General features: G+C 36.9%; 1 protein-coding gene across 5 annotated transcripts in view; it reads left to right on the top strand.

Moving 5' to 3' along the window:
• Positions 1-23,338, top strand: part of NCOA2 (nuclear receptor coactivator 2) — a 188,765-nt gene that overhangs the window by 25,339 nt on the left and 140,088 nt on the right. For 2 of the 5 annotated variants that reach the window (XM_085053013.1, XM_085053011.1), the window contains exon 3: positions 17,831-17,924. The exons of the other annotated variants lie outside the window; for them this stretch is intronic. The gene's annotated coding sequence lies outside the window, so the exon portion shown is untranslated. The remainder of the gene's footprint in view (positions 1-17,830; positions 17,925-23,338) is intronic. 5 annotated transcript variants of the gene reach the window in all.

Here is a 23,338-nt window from a genome sequence, read left to right as displayed (position 1 = left end):
GAATGTTTCCCAAGCTTCTCTTTGATGACTGGTAACAGGGAAGGCTTACCAAAAATTACCGAGGAGGTGACTAGCAGAGAGATATAAAGGTGTGAGAATAAATGAATCTGATAGTTCTGTATTTATGCATTTTCCCTACCTTTGTAATTTTTAGTCTGGTTTCTGAAGGAAGTGAAACTCATGTGATCATGACTGAGATAAAACGTATTTATGTGCGTTTGTGGGATGTGTGTGTTTGCCCTTTTCTTCCACTGCCCCAAAGGAACTGTGCTTCTACAGGTTATAAGAAATTATGCTATCAGGTATATGACTGTCATCCTGTTAGTGAAAGAAGCACTTTACCTGTTGACAGCCCTCATGTGGCATCAGAAAATCATTATGGGAGAGCAAAATTAGGGATGGCTGAGGGCACAAAGTCAGTCAAGTGCCTGTTTGCCAAACTAAATTTCTCTGCTTGTCAGCTGGGGATTGAAACACCTTTTCATGCTGCAGAGGGATTATGAGGTTTATGACTTTTTATCATTAAAAGTCAGAAGATAAGCTATATGAAGACACTGTCTTATGTGCTTAAAAATGTGTTGAAAAAAATGTACAATATTAATATTATCTTCTGAGATGTATATGGGTATTTAAAATTTACAACTCCCTTTCTTTATAGAAAACTGTGGAAAAACTCCATACACTGAGAAATTCAGGTTGAATATGCAAATTATAGACACTTTTATTGTACAAAAGTGAAATTTCTGCTGATAGTTGTAGTCTTGTTTTTTATCTATAAGTTAGCCAAAATGCCATGTCTCAATATCCTTCTTTTTTTCTTAAGTCTCTTGATTTTCAAGGTAGAGGCAGAAAGAAAATGTACGGTGTTCTCTGGCAGTGGATCAGTACAGGCCTTCATTTGTCCTTCTGCACGTCTAACATAACGATTTTGACTGTCAGTGCTGCAAGTTGTTTGTTTCAGCCTCAGATAATCAATCTGATTAAATATCTTGGTGGTATTTGATATTATACAGAAAGCATTTGAAGTGGCAGTGATACTTCACTGAGCTACTGCTCATGTGGAAAGCTTCATTTTAATAGTCTTCGTGATAACATAAACTTACTGAAAAGAGTGAGGTGTATATATGTATATACCTTTTGGCACAAGTGGTTGTAGACTTACACCACTATGAGAACTTTTCTTATGTGCTTAGTTGTTATTTGGATGAGTGAAAGCAGTGGGATTTATGCAGTTAGTCTATACTAAGTGTTACTCAGTAAAAAGATTGAGGGAAGAAGTTCTTTGGATGGTAAGACATGGTGTAGGCAAGTGTCACAAACTCAAGCTGTTACTGGCCAGTTTTGTGTTCATCAGATTTCTGTGTGGTAGAAGTCTGACCCTTGGTCAGGTCTGATACCCGTGATGAGGCTGGCTTTACTTCAGCCAGTTTGAGCCTAGGCTTCATTATTTCTGAATTTCAACGGTTGGAAGACTTTGCTTCAATTTACCTTGTTAAAGGACACCTATTAAAATTTTCCTCCTGGGGTTTCCCCAGAGAAGCCCATCACTTGGCAGCTTCCACCAAGACTCACCAAGTCCAGTGGCTGCTGCAGTGTCTTAGAAAGCCAAGAGTCATAGATTTATCCTGTAAGTATCACCTGTCTTCCTTTCTCAAGTGAAAGTCAGTTTCAGAAAGACTGAAGCTTTTCTACTTCATAACGTCAAGGCAGAAATTAACTTTACAAATTAAAATAATCCCAACAACCAAACTAAATTTCTAGTTTCTAGTTTAAAGTTTCTAGTGAAAACTTTCTTCATTCACCTTCCTCAGCATTTGAATAAAATGTAACAGTGTGCCTGGCATGTGAATAAATGCAGACCTGATTTAGCTTCCTGCCTACAGCAGAAAAAAATTCAGGCATACTTTTTAAGGAATGGTTATTTAAAAGTAATGTGTTTTTGTTGCAACATGATTATATATTTAACAGGAAGCTAGGTTGGAGTCTTTATGACTAACTCTTATTACTACTGCTCCTTTGGTTTCCAGGAGATGATGACTGCAATGCTATATAAAATCTTCAGGTAGGTAGCATCATCTTGGACAACTTTGTTTTTTTGTGCCATGGCATTACTCTCAATCATTGTTTTATAAAGAAACTAATTAAGTTCAAAACCTATATCAAAATAATATATTCATTTTCCTTCCAATTTCTTATTGTTAGTCTGTATGGACCGTAAGAGGATGGTAATGGGACCACATCCTGAGGTTTTAGTGCTTTATATGCTCAAGTATCAGGTGTCACTGGAGCTCATGTTTGATGTGGAAGAAAAACACTGGCTTTTTAAATCAGCAAGATATACCAAAATAATTAACTCTTTGAGATTAAATCAAGCAGGGAATTATTGGGAGGAAATTTTTTCCTCTTGCATTTGTTTTTAAAATACTTTTCTTATTGACAAAGGTAAGTATATAATGAATAGCAAGCATTCCTTGACCCCATGTCATTTGCTGCTTAGGAGCAGTATTTACCTACAATAACAGTAAAGGACTGCATGAGTAATTACTCAGAACTCCAGGTAACTCTTTCAAAAAGCCTTGTGTGGAAAAGAAATAATTCAGGAGATACTTCCATTTGAGTTTCAGAAGCATTAAGCATGAATATTTTTCTATGGACCACCAGCCCTGTTCAATTACTTTGGTAGCAATGCAGATGCATGTATTTTATGATTGTTCTTTAAAATACCAGGAATGTTGCTGTCAGTGTGCCTTTTGCCATCGTATATTACCATGATTTGACAGCTGACAAAACAAGCATGTGAAGGCTGACATTTGTGCCAGATGTCTTTCATTATATATTTTTATAGGCTTAATTTTTCATGTGTGCACTTTATATTGGCAGCTTTAATGTATTTTGCAGAAGAAGCTTAATTGTTTTTCTTTTGTGCACATTTATATTTTAGTAGATTAAAATTTTACCACAAAATGTACTTGTAATTTAAATTGCTGTGCAGAAAGTAAAGGCTTACCAAAAACGTTACCTAAAAATGTTCAACCATTCTTTAGACTTTAGAAGAAGGAATAGAAAGTACCTTATTCTAGTAGAGGAGCTTTTGACCACCTGAAGAGCTTAACACTCTATTTTTCTTTTTATTTATTGCCTCTTGGTAGCCCTTGAGAAACTCATGTGATATTGCTTTAAGAAGCAGAGTGCTGGTATCCATGATCAAGTGTATAATTTAATTTTTTTCACTGACTTAGCTAGATTCTGTTAATATATGTTATTTTATAGCAGTTTATGAATCCTTGACAAATAGGTGAAGTACATTCTGACACCTTGTTTCCTGATGTGTCTGGGAAGAGCTTCCTAAGAAGGAGCTAAGTGCAATGGAGTCCTTTGGTGCCATCGCTCATGCTGTACACTCACAGCATTTCTCAGTCCCTTTTCACAGGAATATCTTAGGAAACGGTAGTGGAGGGTAAGAAACATGATTTAATGCTTTAACAAATGTCAGAAGTTAAGTAGGGTAGAACTAAGTCAGATTTTTATTTTCCTTTTCTCAAAAAAGTGAGACATCTGATAAATGCTTGTTACATATGAGGATGAGATTATGGTGTTGGAAATTTTTTTACAGACTGTGTTGATGAAAGGGAGATTCTGAAATAAGAAATAGTGAGTACTGTGGCATTTTCCTGTGGTGACAGGAACTCAAGTTGTAAAATTGCCAACTTGCCCGAAGCAGATTAGGGTTTTAAACATCTGTAGTAAGCACCAGGACTGTTCAGTGAGTTGTCTCAGGGTAATACTCAGTCTCACTCAAAAGTTCATCCTGAATCTTGTTCTAATGAGACACTCTTGAGAATGTTCTTGCAAAGGAAATGGTTTTGGTGAGTTAATTTTTTTATGACCTCTGCCCATTAGAAAATGGGTGCTGCTAACCTGAAGTTGAGCTGTCTGTAGTTGCAGCAGTGACCCCTTTTCTTCACTCCCTTGTGGTGGAAGGATAAGCAGAAAGGAACAGAAATTGGTTGCCATTGCTTTTGCCCTAATACATTTATGATCCTCTTCCAAATGAGGTTTGATTCTGGAGAAAACAAAATGGTGGGAAAAAGACATGGTTGCAGCAATAAGATGGGGAGGGAATCCAGTAAAGTCTGCTGAAAATAATGTGGCAAAATTTTATGGGTATTTTTAAAACAATAAATGTAATTGTTGACTCATTTATTTATTTCCTTTTACATAATGTCCCACCCACATACACATACTTGTTTTGCTCCACTGTACTTCACAAGACTCTGTGTTTGCATCTAACATTGCTATAATCCTGTCCTTGCTTCTCTCAACTTCTCCCTTAAGAGCTTTCAAATAATGGTTTGAAATGTTAGAACTTCTCTTCTTGAAAAATACTTTTCCTCAGCTTTCCAAATGAGAATCACTTTGAATTGTACTTATGGTACTCTTCATTTTTTTGCATTTGAGAAACCAAAATGGAGTGCTGTCATCCTTTGTTTCCCTTTAGTAACAGAAACCATAAAAATGAATAGGACCTAATTTGTGCCAGCAAAACTGGTAATGTTATCTGCATACATTTGAACACCATTCAGAATTCAAGTTTTATAAAAATCTTCTCTCATCTCCCTTTCCTAAATGCAGATTTTTGTGCATTTTAATATAACATAGTCATGGAGATAAATGAGAATTTTGAACTGCAGAAAACTTAAGATACTTGTTTATTCTACCCAAGTGACAAATGTTTTTGGCAAAGGAAACTGTTATGGCGTGTTAGTTCCGTTGCAAATATATTAATTTGTATATCTGACTACAGATACTATGATGGATATTTTTATAACCATACTTTAAGGACATGTTTTATTCTAAGGTATTACAATCTCAAAGTACATAAATTTCTGTTGCACTGTTTACATCAGTAATAACCAGGAAATTCTAAATTAAGAGTTGACACTTATTTTTCATGTGCAAGTGTATTCTAAGGTTTCTGTTTCCAGATCTCCTGAACTGAGAGCTGAAACAGTGATTTCAATACTCACAAATTTCTGTGTTTGTTTTAGTATGGCATAGTTTCAACATAATTATGTGAATTAAGTATTCACATCACAATTAAGTATTCATATCCTTTACATATATCTCAGGATTTGGTCAATAGAAGAAGTTAAGAGTCCAGCCTCTTGTGATTCCAATAACAAAGTAAATAAATTGTCATAAATGCTGGCAGAAGCGGAGAGATTGGGCTATTGCATCTAGCACTGTTCTACAAATTAAATGAGTGTTTAGTGCTCTCCCAAGTGTAATACACAAATGGATGTTACTGAAATATGCACTGTTATTATCAGGCAAAACATTTAAGAGAAAAAACCCTTAGAGTAACAATTCTACTTTTCATATAAATGCCTTTTATTCCTCTCCTCTGCATGTTGTTTTCCTGTCCCTTTTGTATCTACTGGTGTTACATCACTTGCACACTTGGTTTTTAAAGGCTCTTGTGAAAGTATCACTCTATTACTTCCAGCTGAGTAAGTACTCAGTTGCACCTCATAAGCTTTCCAAGTCACGTCTTACAACAGTGACAACCCTGTTAGGAAAACAACTGAGTTTTTAAAGCCCTGTTCTTGTTCTCGTGCACCATGCTAGTGGTGATGGGAGCTGATTGTGGGCCTATCGATGAATGATGGTGCAGTAATTTCAATTATTTTCTATCCAGCAGTGATGTAGATGTTGATCGGTTTTCAGATACTAATCCTGTTCCTTAATATAGCAGTTGGCCACATGTGCGAGCTCGTCTTGTTAAGGAATGGCCTTCGGGGAAAATGAGTCCTGAAACATGTGAGCATGGAGTTTGTGCATTTCCTAGGAGCAGCAAAGTTAAAGAAGAAATGGCACACAGTTTCAAAGGCAATGACAAAGTACCACTGGCCTATGTCACTGAAAAGCAAATAAATCAGTCCCTGTAAGACAGAGTATAAGACTTGTTTCCTCAATTGCATTTGATGAAATCTGTCTTAAACTTTTAAACAAAATTCTGGGGCTATTCAAATGCTGTCAGTAGTGGAAAAAAATGTTGAAAGTGATATGCAAGATGGTTTTTCTTCTAGTGCAAATTCTACTATTCAACCTTAATGTCAACCACTTTTGTCACCACAAATGTAATATAACCAATAGAGGAGTAAAATCTCAGCCTAGCTGCTTATGGATGGTTCCTTTGCTGTTGTAAATTAGAGGGAATTCTTGTGAAAGAGGCTTTCCACATCAGGAGTGCTTTAGAGAGTATCAGCACAGGCGTCAGCTGCCTTTCATTGGCCCACCTTAACTGCACATTATGTCCATCTTTGCTCTGAAAGAAGTTGTGCATAGATAATTGTCATCCCACAAATAGCCCAACAGAGTTGTGATAGGAAAGCCACCATCTTTGAATGGCGTATATACGAAAGGACAAGTAGTTTTTCTGTGCGTTTGGTTGTATCTGAAATTACTTTCTGCTGGTGTTTTTCTTTGAGCTGTTGTTCTTCAGCTCTGTAATTGCAGAAGACTGCCATACATGAAGTTCAAATCCTCATGGTAATCTACTGGTACTCTTAAGTCCATTTTTTAACATTTTAGTATTTTCTGCTGAATTGTGGGTGCTTGATTTAGTTACCTTTCTTTAGCCAAACATTTTTGTCTGATAGGACCAATTTCATGATCTTTGGGGAAAAAAAGTTTAAGATCCAAGGATACTTGTGAGGGACATTTATGTGTGTGTGTTCAAATATAGAATTAAGACTAAATCATCTGGGGTTTTTTCTCTTTTTGAGATTTTTAAACTACAAAAATGTGTTTCAGTGGGTTTCCTCAATACTGTAATGCGTGAAAGCGTTGTACTTTTTCTGTTCTGCCTTGTTCTTAGCTTGCTTTCCATTGCATCTTTCTTTTTCTTTGGTTCCTATGAAATATGAGAGTCAGATTTCTGATGTACAGCATGTTGGAACAGGTTTTACTGCATCTCCTTTCTTTCCATTTGTGTGTTTGGGTACACACACGTTTTAGAGTTATCTATCTTTGCTTGCTGATTAGAACATTTAATTTCGTTGCAGGGTTGAAAAGGAGATTTACTTCTGTTAATGAATACAAATTTACGTGTCTTGAGTTTAACTTGTAGTTGTTACATGTTTCTGTACTTTCGGTAGATATGACCAGCTTATTTTAAATGACCTCTTGGTCAGAAATCAACAGTATTGAAAGGGAAAGACCTCAGCCAAACCAGGTATCTATTCCAACTCTTGGGGTGGCTCACATTTTCTGCTTACTGTCAGAAGCACTTCAGAACTATATTACCTTGTTTTCACATAAAAACTAAATTCAAGTCTTGCTCTTGCTTTAAATTCCTTTCTTCTCTGTCTGCCCCACCTCCCTTTTCTTTTAATTACTATTATTTTTGTATGTGCTTGTAGAAAACCTTAATGAGGCGTCTAAATTTGAGAGGTCAGGGTGCTATTCAACTTGGCTGTAGAACTGTGGATTTTGAGTTTTATGTGATATGAAGAGTTTTCTTTAAATATAAATTGTTGATGTGGTACTGTTTGTTTCTGATGGCATTTTGAAGACATCTGCTATCATGAGGATGTGTTTGAGCTTTTTTTAAAGCATAGTTGAAAGAATGAATTCTGATGGCACCTCTAATATATAGCAAGGCCTTTCTAGGCCCAATTACAGTCAATTGTGATTTCTGTGTTCTGAGTGACTGCAAGGAGAAATGTTCTTAAAATTTTTTAGTATAGCTATTCTCTCATGATATTTGAACATGGTGTTTCATAAAACCTTTCATTAGCTGTTTTAAGATAAGCCAGAAGAAATGTAATAATATTCTGTAACTTAAAGTTTGCTTTGTGGAGTTAGTTGTTTAGAGGACTCTTACATGTTTTATGTTGTTGTCTTGCAGAAGCAAACCAAAATCATGCCATCTTTTTAATAAGAATGCTAATTTTGACAATTGGAGCAGTTGCTCCACTTGTTGAGGTTTCCTAATAACTCTGTCATGCTATCTGGCTTTATGTGAGCATTTTAGTTATTTTGGCTTAGTCATTTATGCCTTTTTTTTTTTTTTTTTCCTGCCAAGGTTCATGAAAATGGAGGCAGTAATAGTTTGTTCCTTGACACACTTTTTTGCTTTACTGGGACATGTAGAACTCTTCAGGGAGTTTTACAAAACTTCTGTAATTATAACTGTGCATCAATTTGTTCATTTAAGAATGTAGGAAGGTACAGGTTTGTTTCAGCAGCAGCATTGAACTGAAGGGTTGCTGCTGCCAGCCTCAAGCTTAGTTCTCCAGGTTGTGCTGCTTGTGCAAAGGTATTGATCTTTAGTGAGTTTAGCAATCTTTGCTGGTTGCCCCTTTGTACATTTCAGAATTTGTCAGACATGGGATGTGTTGCCCTGGAAGAGGGCTCATTTGTCAGGAGGCTTCATGTTCTAGCATTTGGGGCTTTTCCAAATATTATGAAGCCCAATTTAAGTTTTGCAGGAATGTTCAGGCAGTAATCTCAGTTTTAAGTTTTAACATATGTTGTATTAGCTGTTTAATGTGGAAGACAAATCTGAATGTTTCAATCTGTTTTTTGAAATCCTAGTTCACAAGGACACTTGTTTCAAGAACTGAAATGTATTGCGTGTGTGAGACAAGAAATAGAAATGAACATGCATACTTGTATTAATGGAAGCACAGTGTTTATTTAGAACAATACTACTTGGAATAACACAGGGGGAAAAGTCTGTATAATTTTTTACAGAAAGTTATGAATTCTAAAACTGAGGAAGTGCTGTCATGCCTTTTCACTGTATCATAGAGCAGGGGAAACCTTGTTCTGTTTTTTTATTAAATTCTGTACAAATCCTGTGATTACTTGACTTACTGGATTATCTTTTAAACCTTTTTGACTGCACGGAAGGGATGCACTGACGTGGCACTTGCTGTGGTTGTAGGAAACCCACAAGATGATGCTTTGAGTGGTCAAGTGGAACCTGCTGTGTGTTCTGCAGATAACAAAATTTAAAAGCACAGACCTTTAACTCCCCACTTATACCTGGTGTTTGTATGGTGCGTGTGTCACCTAGGGAAGCTGAGCTGGCAGAGGCAGAGTACACAGAGCAGCATTCCACAGAACTTGTGACTTTGTACCCAGAAAGTATTTAGCAACCTGTAGAGGTTGTAACAGCAAACATTTTAACTAACTTTGAAAAAGTTGCCATTACAGGAAGAAAATAATAATTTAACCTTAAATAAACACTTTCTGAAACTGGAAGAAAGAAAAGTTTTATTCTTGTTTTGTGGTTTTGTTTCTGGATGGACTGTGAACAAGTGCAAAGGTTTTGCCTCTTTAGTATAAGAGTTCATTGTAATGGATGATTGGTAGGATGATTTTGTACGTTATAAGCAACAAAGAAAGTTAGCTTAATGTGTAGCTGAGTTGGGAAGAAAAATCAGATTTTGACACTGCAATGTAAATCTCACAAATCAGTAAATGGTAGTCTGAAACATACATACAGCCTGTCTTAGGTGTGTGTCTTGGCAAAGTGCATTGGCTTTTTATCAGATGGACAAACTAAAAGATAAATGCAATAGGTATCAGGAAGAATAAAAGCTCAGTTCTGGAGCAATATATTATTGTCAGGATGTAGTAGTTATGGGGCCATAGGAAGTTTAATAGTAATAATTATAGTGAAATTTTTAGCAATTTGAAATGCCTTAAGTCCCTCTGGAGGTGGGTGAGACTGTTCAAGCACAATCCTTTTCTTCCCTTACGGCTCTGTGAGTATCTTTGCAGTCAGGTTGTCTTTAATCACTGATAGGTTTTGAATGTTGGACACTAATGGAACGTGTTGAATTTTGGTTATTTTTGTTTTACTGTTTCTGAAGATGAGCAGACCCTTTAACATGGCTTTATTTGTTAGCCATGCATAAAATTATGGTTCACTACACACTCTGGAGTATATATATATCTCCATGCCACATTGAAATGAGCATTGTGTCTACCTGAAAGGCTGGTGTGCCAGCTTAGCACAAAGATATGTGTTACCATACCAATTTAGGTGGGCAGAAATTGCTCCTCTGCTTGGGCTCAAGCTAAGGAGTAACTAACTTCCTGCTTGCATTTGGTGCTTGTATGCCATGTAAAGGTAAATGAAAGACAGTCAAATTCTGACAAATCTGTTACTCTTTGGTGTGGAGTTTTAGGGTTATTTAAGGAATAAAGTAATGCTTCTGACTTGTTTGCCAAGGATAGTAAACTCTGCCATAGAATTTCAGTGAGTCGTCTAAACTGTGAATTTAAATATTGAATAGAATGGTGTTTCTTAAGAAGTTATTTAAACAAAGCATTTTCTGAGTGAGGTTCAAAAACTCTTTTAGTTGGCTTAGAAAGCTAATTAATGAGAGGGCCTTCAGGTCTTGAAAAACTCGTGAGTTTATATTTGCTTTTCAGATTTAAAAGGGGTTATATAATTGATTAGTATGAGCAGTCTCTGCCTTTCAGACTATAAATAAGGAATACAGCTCCAAAGACACCAATTTGCCAAAACAGCTTGAATATATTTAAAAATATTATTAAATAATAACCAGTTTTTACTTAGGTACTGTTTCTGTAGAACCTCTAATAGCTATTGAATATGTATGAAAGAAATTATTAACTATTTGACTTCCTAAACATAATTTTTTTTCATTTTTTTAACTCAAACTGAGCCAGTGTATTCCAGAATTTTTTAGCAATGCAACATCTCTCCTCCTTCAGTATATTCAAGATCACTGTGCATTTCTAATGGAGACTTACAGGGAAAATACTCTAAATAGAACCATGTGCCAACCATGGCCTTTTGGACCACTGTTTGGAAACTGCTGCTTTTTAATAATTATTTCTAAGCCTATAGTATAATTCTTTTGGCCACTACATGAACATGCATTTTAGTAGTGTTAGGACTGTAAAAATCATAACACTGACTGTCATGATTTTCTTCTTAGATAAATCTCCTACTATTACAACATTTTTCCAGCTTTTTAGTGTTTGGTCTGCTGTATTGGAAAATGTGTAAGTTTTTACACTTGAGTAACTGTACATGTGGAATCACTTAAAATGAGAATAAATACATTTCCACATATGGACTTTTCATGAGGCCTGATTTTCAAAGCAGCAATCAAATACATTCTTTTTTTTTTTTTTTTTTTTTTTTTAAGAAAGCATTTACATAACATACAAGAGAGTAACATGTACCTTATTAAATAGGGTTATCTCCTGAACTGGAAATTAGGTGTGCTAATTTTTTTTCCTTGATTCAGCACTTAGACATGTGAGCAAGCCCAGCTGTTTTAACTGATTACTATGGACACAGCAACTTGAATATTGTCAAAGTACAGTTACAGAATTGCAGACAGTAACTTAAAAAGGTTAATATGGTTAATTTATTCTTGTGTTCAGGCTGAAAAGGTGTTGAATGAAGTCTGAGTTGCTTGTATTCTGGAAGCTTTCAGGTTTTTGGTTCATAGTTTCTTACATGTAATTAATTGAGAAGCTCAGAAGTGCTTGAAAGTAGCAGCATTTTTTCAGTCTAGTGCTAGTTCTGTGACATTAGCAGACCCCTTGAATCTACTCGCTTTTGGCTTTGATTTTTAAAGGCAATTTCTTCTTATGTAATTATTTCATTGTGTTTGCATTTGAGTTGAAACCTGGTATGCTTGGGTGCATGCCCAGATTACCCATGGTAGTTGTTCATACAGGATACCAGATGTGCACAGCTGCCCAGGGCTGGTGCATGTGCTTTGCCCTCCAACAAAGGTACAGTAGCATCAGCTGTGCCCTTGTCACATAGAGCTGTACTCTGCTCTTTACCTGAAGGTAGTTAGGAGTCACTTTGAATGAGAAGTTCTCGTTAAGCTCTTTATATTTTACCATGATGTAGTGCATGGATTATTGGCTTTCATTTTTGTTTCTTGGTACCAAGGTCTGTGTGCTATAGCAGTCAGTAGGTGCTTAGCCTGATAATGTCCATATGTAAATTTTGCCCTGCAGACTCCTCTTTTCTAGGCAGCTGTCTTGTGATCTGCCTCGGCTGTATGCCTTTCTTGTGCCAAGCAAGTGCTAGGCTGCTGAAGTGCTTGAGGTTGAGTGTGCACTGTGGGGGTCCTTTCTGTGACTGCTCCTGAGTTTTTTATTTCATTATCAGGAGAACAGGAAGGTCCTGTCTTGTTGGTGGCCTAGGGGCAGCCCTAAAGCAGCAGGGTAGTTAAAACCAAAGTATTTGGTATTTGAAATGCCTCTTGTTGTGTGACAGTCATTCAGAGGGCCTGTTTTCTAGCATTTCACTCCTCTTCATTTCTAAACTCATGATGGAGACTTGTGGGAAGTTTGTGAGGCTTTCTGAGAAGTCCGCAATACCTGAAATGGTTCTTAGTGGGAAAGTTTATGAAATGCTGGTGTGACTCTGAGATGCTGTCTGAGTACCAGAGTCCTGCTTTAAAGTTCCCTCTGTCATATGCTGTGACTGCAAAAGCCAGCTCCATGAGACAGGAGATCTGTTGATTGAAAGAAACTTCATGCCATGAAGAAATTCTCTGACCCACTTCATCTGTCTGGGCTAGTGGTTACTCTTCTCTCTGAAGCAGGAAAAGATCAAAGATGCCCAGGTGTGGCCCAGCATTATTTGCTGTCACAGAGCTGGCTAAACAAGGGGATAAGATAATTCATGAGAGTTTTTCCAGGCAGGCACACCTCCTGTGTCAAAATTACATCAGTTCTGTGAGGTTGTTAAGGATTACATACCTGGAGGATTACATACCTTGGAGTCAGGTCTGCATCCTTCATCTTTGAGTGAATCAAACTATGACTGTTTCTGTGATGTTAATGTTGATATGCTGGTACTTCTTGGTAGAAATGTTGTTTTCTTCTTCTAAGACTGCTTGGTGTCTGATACAGGTCTGAAGTCTTCCACCAGTGTAGTTTTACCCTCCATGTTTGTCTAGTCTGTAGTATTAAAAAAGTGCTACTTTTTTTCCCCTTAGAGGATTTCTTCCTTCACTTTGGTATCTCTTCAAGAAATTATCTTTTTTAAGATTATTTACTCTGGGAAGTCTTTCTTTAGAAAGTGTAAACATTCCTTTGAACCCTTTACTCACACCACACAGAGCCATTGAGCTCTAGCCTGTAGATTATGTGAATATAGAGTTGGGAAGTTTTTCTTGGAGAGTCTGGTGACTGTGCTCAGCAAAGCATGTTTGTTTCAAGTGTCTTTGAGGCATATACAATCACAAAGTTGGATGAATCTTTCATAGTTCAAACTGTAGCAGGGCATGAATGTCCAAATAGTGTTTGATGGGTTCATCATAAATGAAAAACTTACTTAGACTTTGGTTGTTGCATTTAGAAGTTGTGGGGTCTCCATCCTTGGAGATAATCAAGGCCCATTTGGGCCACGTCCTGTGCAGCAGGCTGACCCTGCTTTGAGCAGTGGGTTGGACTAGATGATCTCTGGAGGTCCCTTCTAACCTCAGCCGTTCTGTGTTTCCAGTGTCACTGTGTCCCCTGTGTAATTTCCACAAGTTAGGGATGAGGGTGGGATGGCAGGGGTAGCTCCATGCAAATTGAAGCAATAAGAAGAAAATTTCAGACAGTATAGGCCTCTCTTTGAGATAATCTCTCTGATTGTGTAACACCTGCAGCCCTGAACCTTCCTGAAGTAGGATCAGTTGAAACCTGCAGCTGTGGATGAGGGCTGTGGCTGATTCCCACAGAATACCCCTCTTACTCTACTCAGTGTGAACTCTGTGTCTGTCCTGTGACCAGAAAAGATAGGACAGAAGCTGATAGACTTGGGGAAATTAAAAGCACAACAGTTGTCAACTGATTTGTTTTTTATCCCCCCAGTCCCAGAACTAGGGGCATTGAATAAAATTAGCAATGGTCCTTGAAGCATGGTGAAGCTATGTATGTCCTTCCATTTGAGGCAGAGGCATGTCAAGTGCATCCTGCTCTGGTGGTACCATCATTTGTGAGCTCTCATGTAGCATAAACCTTTGTTCTGTGCTTCTCTGTTCTGAAGCAGGAAGGGAGGGGGAGTGAAAAAAGGAAATTCAGAGTTCAAGGTTCCCTAGACCAAGGCTTTAATACTGAAAGAAGTACTTGGCATCTTGAGGAAGAAAAGCATTTTGCCAGAAGAAATTTTCCTATGGCAATGATTTTAGAGTATGTGAATGAGAGTTAACTTCATCATCTGGAAGTTGCTATTCAGTGGCAGGGAGGGTCCTGCTCTACTTATATTTGGTTACTGTACTCATTTGCCTTTTTCAGCTTGTTGTTCTTCTTAACAGTAAAGAAGATAAAGTTAATGAAGGAATGCTGTTACATAGGTAAAAAACTTAATCATAATGCATTTGCATGACACAGTAGAATATCCAAAGCAGCACTGATGACTGTCAGGCTACCATTTCCCATGTTTCAAAGTCTTGAGTGTGTAACCTAATTTACATTCTCTAATAATATGTGCCAGGACGTTCCAGAGTTAAATAAGTGGGAAGCAATAGGGTTTTAATTTTGAATTGTAGCACTGATGTCTTAAAGTTTTCAACTGATCTACAAAATTGTCTGCCATCAGTCTTTGATATGATAGATGGTTCAGTTTGGGTTTTAAGTGTTTGAATGGGCAGGAAAAATCCTGGTCATGACTGACCATGCAGTATTTTCCCTTGTCCAAGACTTAAGAAAATTATTCTCTTTGTTACCACCTAGTGGAGTATCAGCTGCTATAGCTATGTGCTAATTCTGATTTTTTTTTAGAACTAGTGTGTCATGGTTTGAGTTAAGGGATCTTTTGACCCATATGGGGTCTTCTGGAAGGTAAATTGAGAGGACACAGGAGGAAACAGTTTTCTGCTGACCATTTAAAATTATTCTGACAATTCCATTGCTGCTTTGGTGGTGAACTGAGCCCAGCTTTGTAACCGCTGGTTATGAATATGGTATGCTGCCAAAAATTTGCAGGAATGCAAGAAAGGAGAAAAATTTGGACTTCAACAGCATATACATCATCCAAAAGTGAACAAAATTTCATAGGACAAAATGAAAACATGTAGCCCATGGGGATTTCCTCTACTGAATATCAAAGGTATCCTGTAAACCACTGAGGTGTAGGCACTTCTGCTTGAAAAGCTTTCAAGATCCTTTATGATGAAAGTAGTTAAGCAGTTGAACTGTAAGGGTTGCTAAGAAGTCTCATTAGAAAGTACATGGCAGTGTTATTTGAAATGTCCCATTGACTTCAATAGGTCTTTGTTTTATTTCTTTTTTTCATTGTTGTTGTTTGACATTGAGACTGTGTTGAAAAGACACTGTGATTTGATGTTTTTGGGTATGCCTGGCATTTTCATCCCAGTGGCCTGGCTCACACTGGGCTATATTCAACTTTGACAAACAAATGCCTTAAAATTACTAGAAACTTCATTCTTTTAAAAGCAAATATTGAAATGACAGGTTTTTGCGTGTCATGGTTTCTGAAGTTTTTAGGCATAATAAATTTTTTGGTTGTTAGATGTTTTCATTTTAGTATGTGTGTATTATGTACTTAACTGTTGGACAAAGAATTATTATGATCTGTACTAGAAGATTACAGTTTTTTCCAAATCTACGAAATCACTACTATGCAAGCAGCAGTCTTGAGAATAATAGGAAACCCTTGCAGAGTATCATCAACTTCTCTAGTAAACCTTGTAAGACAGAGGCTTTAATTCTGAATAGGGTCTTTGAGAATGACCAAAATGCTTGCTTAAAATAGAAAAAAGAGAGAGTTTAAGGATGTCTGAGTTACTTGCTCCTGATTTTCATTAAACTTTTCAGCTATCTGGAATGTTCTTCTTTTCAATTTTAATAGGGCACTTGGTCCAAAATCTGCAACTGGCAAGCATGTTACAATTTGAAATGTGTTTCTTCCCTAGGTATCCATGCTGAAAACCAAAAGTTTTATTCAAATTGCAAAAGGCAAATATATTTGATAACTTTCATTACAGAGTTAATTTGTTTGGGGTGTGTAGATTTAATCAGGATGCAACTGGAACTCTTAATTTCATCTAGCAAGCACCTTCAGTGACTTAATTGTAGCTTGACTTCTGGAGTGGCCGTTCAGAGACCTAAGAATCAAACAGTTCATGAAAAGCAAGCTGATGAGAAGAGTGCTGCTGAAATCTGAGTTCTACAGTTTTCATTTACAAAACATTAAAAAATTTAAAATTAATCAGGGTTTCAAAAAAATCATACTTCAGTTTTGCTTCAGATATTTTTTCCTTTATATTTCTCTGACATTAAAAAAGCAGATATGCAAATGGTTGTAATTAATCTTAGCAACTAAATAAAAGCTTTTTAGAACATAAGGTACCTGAGGGTTGCAGATTTTACTGATACAGCTGCTCATGGAACACCACTGGTAAACAGAATACAGAAGGAGCTGCAGGTAAAGGAAAATAGAGTTCTTTGCCAGGAATACCACCTTCATTGCGCTTTTTTAGCTGAACTACACACAGGGCTCCACAGTCGTGCTGTAGCACAGCAAGTGGTTTTATTCCACCAGCCTGGCCAATATAATCAACATTTATGTGAACAAATTACAGATAACTGCAACAGGATTATCTCTACTACTTAACCTGTGATCTCCAGAAGCTCAGTGCACACATGTAGTCAAGAAATCAATGGCAGTACTACAGCCAGCCTGGGTATGTAACGAGAAGCGTTAGTTGTCTGAATGGAGTTGGAAACAGAGGTTTGTTCCAGGCAAGATGATTTGTGGGATTGCTGAAAGACATTTCTTTAATACCCCAGCTTATGTACTCTGGTCAGGTGAAGCAGGAATGATATTCCTCAGCAGCTGCATGTTGGTTCTTACCCTCCCTCCACAGTTTTTTCAAAAATACTATACAGTTTTTCTGTGTTTTACGTGAGAAGCCTAAGGGACTTCTTGTTTGTATTGATGTATTCCTCATCTGTTCACATTGTTCTCATTATGTACTTAATGAAAAAGGCAATTATAGGGAAAAGCTAAAGCAAAAATACATGCACTAGTATTGTTTTAGTAAAACATACTAAGATAGTAGAAGATGTAACAATAAGAGGCGTAGTCACAGGGTCAGTACAGAGAGGTCTTGGCTCCCATTGCAGCTAGACTGGCTGTGGCATAGCAAAATTGCATACAGGAATGTAAGGAATTAAAAGTCATAAGATTGCTAGGAATTATAAGACTCAACTGTGTCTGAGTGTAGAACAATATTTTAATGCTTTATTAAAATCAACAGTTAAACACAACTTGCAGAAAAAGATTAGACCCAGAAAAGTCGTTACTCCAACCTAACAGTACAGATTTTTTGAGCAGCAGCATATTAGTAAAATAACTTTTGGGTCTCTGCTCTTAATAAGAATCCAGTGCTGTAGTTGTGTAGCAGAGAACCTCTTTTGAGACTTTGATTTAGCAGCTAAATCTTATAAAATTATACAGTACTTGATATATGAATCAAATTAAAATAAAAGGAAGTAAAGAATTAGAACAAGCAGACTAAACTGAACTAATGAATTGGAATAAGCAGACTAAACTGAACATTTAGTACTCGTATTAACTTGAGTTGAGCACAAGTTCTGTATGTGTAGGACTGTGTGCTTACTAGTTGAGCTGTCTTGTTTGAAGCTAAAGTTAATAGCTTAAAAGTTGATTAACTTGTCATACCAGTCTCACCATACTTTTGTTTTTCCCAAACTAGATGAAAGGTTTCTTTAAGTATGGTTACTGTAGTACTGCATTCCTGATGATGCTGGTAGCTAATGGCACTCTTTGTTGTAGAAATCAGGAAATGTGGGTTGAGTCTCCGGGATCTGTGTAGCTGGAGTACGAAAATATTCTGTTCTAAATGGCAAGGTCTTGCTGGAACAACTTGGTATGTATCATTGCTAATACAGACTACATGTCTGTAGGTTTTGCTTTTCAGATGAATTCAGTTGCTTGCTGTAATGCTAATCCACTTCCACCCATGCCAAAATACTGCTAAAACTAAAACTGTCTTTTTGCCGTGAGACGTCTCCATATTTCTTAGTGTGCTTGGTAGGGGCATCTTGCGTCTTTCACCAATACTGTCGTACGGCTTTTTTTTTTTTCCCCCAGAACCCAAACATAGGCTCTGGTTGTTTAAATGGGCTGACATGTAACACAAATTAATTTCTTTGCACTAATTAAAACAACCCTTGTGTCATGCAGCCTTGCATTTCCATTTGAATTTTTAATTTAAATATAAAGAAATTATTCATGTTTACATATTAGAATGTTTGCATAAAGTGCATTTAATGTACACCAAGCTCAAATGTGTGAGACTTTCTTGCCTGTTTGGCTTGTTTATTTAAGTTCTCCGTGGAGTGTGGGTGGGGCAAAATTGGCATTGGAGACTAGAAAAAGATTTATGAATTTGCAATTAATGTAACTGAAATATTAGAATCCTTGTGAGAAATTTCATTTTGACTGTGTTTATTGAAAAGCAAGATAGCTTTACTGAAGTCATGTTGACACAACTTCCTAAATCAAATGCATGTGTAGTTTGCTGGATGTTAATGAAAGGTCCTAAGGTTACTCATTTCATGTCTGAAGGAAAAGTTTTCTGTGGATATACAGCCCCTAGTATCTCTTGAAGCTGCTGCTTGGATTGAGAGCATAATTTAGTCTCCTTCTTGATCTTTAGTCTCTCTGCTAAGTATTGCAACCCTTGAAAGCTTTATTATGTACCAACGTGTTATATGTAGCTACATTAAAGGCCAGCTCCTAAATATGATAATATGGGGGATAGTTCATTTTTGTGGAAACAAGTTTAATCTGATCTAGAGCATGTTAGCTGTTTGCATGAGAGATGTTGCTGTTTAATTCCTGGCTCCCCATGTTCACTCTTAAATAATTGTTGAACACTTCCGTGTTCTTGGCCACGTCCTTTGGTGCAAAAATGTAAATAGAAAGATCAAACCCTATAGGTTTTCAAGAATTCATTAAGTGATTGTTGTCATTAAGGTGTGTGTACAGACAGTTGTGTGGTGCATCTCTTGTGTGTTCCTCATTTCTTTGCAAGAAAGTAAAGTAACTTTAGCATGATGAAATTATTGAGAAAGCATGGTGATTTTAGTTTCCATGAAGACTGAGATATCAAGAGAATGTGCCCAGGAGTTAAGCAGTGGTATTCTTTTGTAATATGCTTATTCTTCCTGGCTTTCCAGGATGGAGATAGGGAATAGTCCTACAAAGAAGTGAGAAGAGACCAGAAATGTGTATTTGTTGCCCACTTTTGGGATAGGTGAAAACTTTGTTTTCTAATGGCAGGCTTACTAGCCAACAGTGAGGTCTGAAGAAGTATACAGTGGTTCTAAAATGATTGTTCCAATAAACTTTTAATATGAAAAAGGATCTGGAATTTCTTTAGTATTACCCATATGCACTGCCTTCCCCACCCCCTGCCCTGTTTCTGCAGAATGATGGGAAAAACCCCTAGGTTTTATAGTTTTCCCAGTTACATTCTCTGCAGAGGGAGTGAAACTCCTGGTATCCTCACTCAAAGGTTTTTCTTCTATGAAATAAAGAACAACATTTTGCACATAGTACTAGTATGTTAAAGAGTTAAGTATAGCTATGTACCATTTTTTGGCGAGAAGGCTACAAATGTTGAAAGTGAATTCATCACAGATAACCTAAAAAAGAGAGTGAGTTAGAATTTGAGTTGGATTTTTGGAAGTAGATTGGAAAACTAATATTCCAATAATTATCCTGTAAAATGGCAAGATACCTATCCTTCTACCGTGTATTTGTTTATTCAGGTTTTAAGTGTTTTAGTTATGTTTCACAGGATCTTCAGAGAGTGCTTGCTAACATAACTGAGATTCAGTAGAGTAATGCTTTCTTTATTGCACTGCCTTAAAAATTTTTTTTGCCTCTATTTTGAGTACTGTGTTGGTTTCCCATCTGCTTGAAACAGTTGATTTGCAATGGCTGCAAGCAAAGATTGGCCATAAAGATACATAAAAATTAAAAATACAGCAGAATGCTTCTCTTGTTTTTAGTTGACTTAAAGCATTTTTTTAGTTACAGCCACAGTTACTGTATGTTGAAGAACAGGAGGTTGTGAGGATGGGCTATTTCAGCTGTACTCAGGGATGAAAAATAATTACTGTTTTAGGATCTTGATTTTGTTTTTTGGAGGCTGCTGGTGGTGTATTTGTGTGTTTTTTACTTTGTAGACCAATATATTGTAAACTAAACCACAATACCAATGCCCCCTTATCCCAACCCCAAAATTCTGCTGGGCTTCAGATTATAATTTAGAGTTAGAAATAGGTGCCTTCTGCTGGATGAATGAGAACAGCCTATCTAACATCTCTTAAGTTTTCTAGAATGATATTAAATCAGTGGAGGAATGGTGAATATAGTGTCTTTTAAAAGATTTGTTTTCCACTTTCTTGCATTACTATTTAATTTTGTTTTATTGTTTTGCTTCATGAATAAGAATCATGATGTTATAGCCAACATTAGAAAATCTGTCTGTTTTCAAATATTATCAAATCTGGGCACTCATCAGATTGGAGCCAAGGTTTCATGACTTGATAAGGTGAGCCAGATTCAGTAGTAACAAAAACTTGAGAACACTGTCTTTTGGGAAAGCATTCAGGTCTCTGATAAGACTGGAATTCTGCTGTTGGTTACATCATTCATGGGAAGCCACATGCATACAATTGGTATCTGACTTTAACTTGCATAAGAGAAGGCCAGTCTGTAGAAATACTTTTTGTTTTGTTTTGTTACAGTACTGCTATGTCTTTTCTGTTTATTTGTTATGCCATGTTGAAGTAAATTTGCAGGAGAATTTTTATATGCACTACATTTTCTGAAATGTAGTTAAGAACTGTTAGGAGACTGTTTTTTGTAGTCCACAGAAAATTCTCCTCATATAAAATCTGTAGTCTATTTAGACTGCTTGTTGGATGATGAAAAAAATAGAAAACTATTAAAGTATGCATTTGTAAAACTTTGTGTAGTGTGGTCATTGCATTTAGTTCTGGATTTAAACTCTTCAAGGCAGTAGTGTGGGTTGAGGGAGACTGAAATCTACATTATTTTGCAAAAGTTAGGGGAAATAGTAGAATAATTGTTCATTAATTTAATTAGGATTTTAGCATGACATTTAAAATATATAATCATGCTTTGGATTATTTCACACTTGGAAAACTTTGCCCTTATAAAGGAAATGGATGGAAGACAAGCCTAAAATAGGAGGATTGTCACATGCTTAACATCTTTAGTGGGCTTTGAGTGTAAGGATTGTTTCCAACAAGTTAGTTCTAGAAAAATCACAGCATTTTAATCTGCTCAGAGTTTAAGGCAGCAAGATTTGCAACTGCAAAAAGCTGGAGAACTTGAACAGAAAATAATCTGGAATTATTTTATATAGCTTTTTAAAAAAAAACAGAAATACTAAATGAACAAATCCTCCTTGTGTTCATCTCTGAAGTAGTCTGTACACTGTGAGTGCTCTTCTACCCTGTGGTTCTGTGAGTTTTGCACCTGTAACTCTAGTAAGAGGAGAGTACAGGTTTCTGCTTGCGTGGCACCAACTGTGCCTCTGTCCGTGACTGTTCACCCATATATTGCTGAAATGTCCAGGGAATAATGAGTTGCCCTTTCTTCTCACTTAGAATTAGTCTTAAAGTTTTGCTTACTCTGGAGAAGGGGAACTCACATTGGTGCTGTGTGGATAAGTTGTTGTTTGTCACTTAAACCTCAGTTTTCTGTGCATGATCTTAGCCTGTTACACATATTGCCTTTTGGCAATATTTGTGGTTGCTGCACAGCATAGGTGATCCCTAAGTAAAAAGTGAGGCCATGTTAGAATGAATGCAGGGTGCTGTGGGTGCAATACCTTTCACCAGCACTGCATCTGTGCTGGCTACAGGGACCTCACCTCCGCTACACAATTGTCATCATCAGTTCAAACCAAAGCCAGTTACAGATAATAACTTGCTGAAGGTTTCATTGTAGAGATAATACCGTAATACCATAGAGATATTAAAGCTAGACCTTTATCATTGAAGTGATGCTGGAAGATGGTAGCCTGTGTCCAAATAAAGGCAGTGCTTATATTGAATTTGCTGGTGTGTATTCACTTAGCCCAATGTGTCACTGCCGTTTTTTGTTACAATAGACCTTTAATCTGTTTATATTATTGCACCTTATAGGCATTAGTGCTTACAAGCCTAGTGGGATATTTTCTAGGTGGTTATGCTAATAAACATGCTAATACATTCATCCACTCAATTTATGTTAGTGTTAGGTCTTGTCTAGTCCAGGCTTTAAAGGTGTGCTCCTGATGGATTTACCTAGCTCAGTCTAATTACCACTGCTGGTTGATGGAGTTAAAGCCTAGGGGGAAGCTTAAGCATTAACTTGTGAGGTTTAGCTCTTTTTGAAGAACAATTGCTTTGTTTTAAAGTTTTAGCAAGGGGTTAGTTAGGTCAAAACCAGTAGCAGATTCAACATGGCTCTTAATTTCCACACAAAGTAGTGCCTTAGCTATGTGCTTCCAGAATATTGGGCTTTCTGTGATTTAGTGCTGCTTCTGTTCTGTGTGTAGTACAACACAAATGAGAGAAAAGGTGCTATGCTTTCCTATATATCAGAGGTTGGAAAAAACCTCTGAGACCATAGAGTCCAACCCTTGACTGATCGCCACCTTGTCACCAAGTGCCACTCTAAGTTGTTTCTTGAACACCTCCAGGGATGGTGACACCACCATCCAATGTTTAACAACCCTTTCCGTGTAGAAATTCTTCTTGATATCCAACATACCAAGATACCCTTCTCTTTGAAAGGATTTCGTGATCATTGAAAAAGTAAAGTTCAATGTGCAAACTTGTTTTTGCATTAAAAATTATTATTATGATTACACTTTCTGCCTGTCTCAGGGTTTTGTTACTTGTTAGTTTTGAATTATTAGCCCTTTTCAGTAAATAGTGACAAATATCTCAAAGGGAGGGGGAGTAAATATCTTAAAGACATTTAAAGCAACAGAAAGTTGAGAGACATTATTAGTGGCTGAACTGAGGAAGAAAAGGTGTGAGACCCAAAGGAGCTGGCATAGGTTAGGGTGATTTCATCAATGTCTCAGGCATGGGAAGAACTTTACAAAGTCAACCAACCACATGGCACAAATCTGTAGGATAGTAAGCATTGTTAGTCACAGCACTTGTTGAATGACTCTCTTAAGCAGCCATGTATTATTTCACCAATAGCTTCAGTGTAAGTAATCTGTGTTAAACAAGGTGGCCATGG

The sequence above is a fragment of the Lichenostomus cassidix genome, chromosome 2 (genome assembly GCF_008360975.1).
Source record: "Lichenostomus cassidix isolate B80296 chromosome 2, HeHo_3.0, whole genome shotgun sequence".
NCBI classification, from domain to species: Eukaryota; Metazoa; Chordata; class Aves; order Passeriformes; family Meliphagidae; genus Lichenostomus; species Lichenostomus cassidix.
Note: the sequence above shows the minus strand (reverse complement) of the source record. Positions and strands in the feature narration are given on the sequence as shown.